This window comes from Onychomys torridus, chromosome 2, assembly GCF_903995425.1.
Source record: "Onychomys torridus chromosome 2, mOncTor1.1, whole genome shotgun sequence".
In the NCBI taxonomy this organism is placed as follows: domain Eukaryota; kingdom Metazoa; phylum Chordata; class Mammalia; order Rodentia; family Cricetidae; genus Onychomys; species Onychomys torridus.
Genome location: NC_050444.1, coordinates 140,881,889 through 140,883,526, shown reverse-complemented (window position 1 = coordinate 140,883,526; position 1,638 = coordinate 140,881,889). Strand labels below are relative to the sequence as shown.

Genomic DNA, 1,638 nt, shown 5'->3' with positions numbered 1-1,638 from the left:
GGAAATCTTACTCTTGCTGTGTAGCTGGGTGGCTGGCCCCTGGAGTCGGCCTCCTCCTCTGGCTGCTAGGTCTTAGATCTCACCCCCAGTTTTCTCCTTCTATATACACTCTCTGCCTGCAGGCCCCGCCTACCCTTTCTCCTGACTCGCTATTGACCAGTCCTTTATTAGACCATTAGGTGTTTTACTTAGGCACAGTAACACAGCTTCACAGAGTTCAACAAATGCAACATAAACAAAAGTAACACACCTTAAAATATTCTACTACAGGGCTGTAGTAATTGAGATATGGAATTAGAGTTTCTGATTTTGGAATTTTTTAAAAAGGAAAATTTTGATATGTTATTTTCATTTTCAAAAGTGAATAAATATGTATGGAACAGATTAAAATTGGCCTATTTGGTGCTCACATTGACAGCACATATGCTAAAATTGGAACCATGCAGAGAAGACAAGCATGGTCCGTGTGCAAGGATACACAAATTTATGAAGCATTTTATATATATATTTTATATATATATATATATATATATATATATATATATATATATATATATATATAGAGAGAGAGAGAGAGAGAGAGAGAGAGAGAGAGAGAGAGAGACCTGTTTGGGGACCAGAAAGATGATTCAGAAGCTACAGGCTCTTGCTGCCAAGCTTGACAGCCTGAGTTCAAATGGTGGATGGAGAGAACTGACTCCGGAAAGTTGCTCTCTCACCTTCACAGGTATGATGACATGACACAATAGATAGATAGATAGATAGATAGATAGATAGATAGATAGATAGATAGATAGGTAGATAGATAGATAGACAGATAGACAGATAGATAGATAGATAAGTGAAAGAACAAACAAACAAATAAATAAATTCAATTTAATAAACAAATGTATATTAAGAGGATTTTAACAATCGTCTAGGAAAATAATCTCAAACCAATCAGGCTCATTCCAAGCCTTACAAAGATCCCAGAGGAAAACAAACAGAACTTGGGTCTGTACAGAGCTCAGGCTAAGAAATGCTGTTCTCGTCACCATTCATCACACATTGTGCTAATGACCCTGATTCCTTACCCTTCCCTGTACACATAGCCTTTGTCATAGGACTCTCGTTGTTCCCACTTCAAGGTGGCTTCTGCATGCCTTCCTCTTGCAGTCTGCGCTGCCCAACAAGGCGTAACCGAGATAACTAGGTAGCAGTTCTGAGTCAAGACCTTCCGAGTCTTCAGGTCGGTGTCTGCCCTGCTTCTAGCCACGCCATAGCCAAGCCCACAAGCTTGGGTCCACCTGCAAGATGCAAGATAAGTGCTCATGCCATCATGCTGGCCAAAACAGTCTAGATCAGTCAACAACCCAGAAACCTCCAGACCTGCAAAAGTCCCATCCAAAATCAATAGCGTAGTCTACTCTATCTCAATTCACTCCAGACCTGTGGGCCATAAACTTTTTCTGATGTGTACCACAGAGGTGTGCTTCTTACACAGCAGACACTGACAGATACACTTCCCAGGCAACTCTTGGATTAATTTGTTCTAGCTTCTTTCCTCAAAGCTGCCCAACACCTTCTCATACCACCTCCACCAACAGGAACCTTGGTACTTCCACAGCCCATTTCAAAAACTCTGTATTTGAAGTTTAA

The 1,638-nt window shown here is 40.8% G+C and overlaps 1 non-coding gene across 1 annotated transcript; it reads left to right on the top strand.

The window, feature by feature from the left end:
- The first annotated feature begins 402 nt into the window (after positions 1-402).
- Positions 403-506, top strand: LOC118578958. The gene has a single exon (XR_004944341.1). It is a non-coding gene; the product is annotated as a U6 spliceosomal RNA (small nuclear RNA).
- The last annotated feature ends 1,132 nt before the right edge of the window (positions 507-1,638 follow it).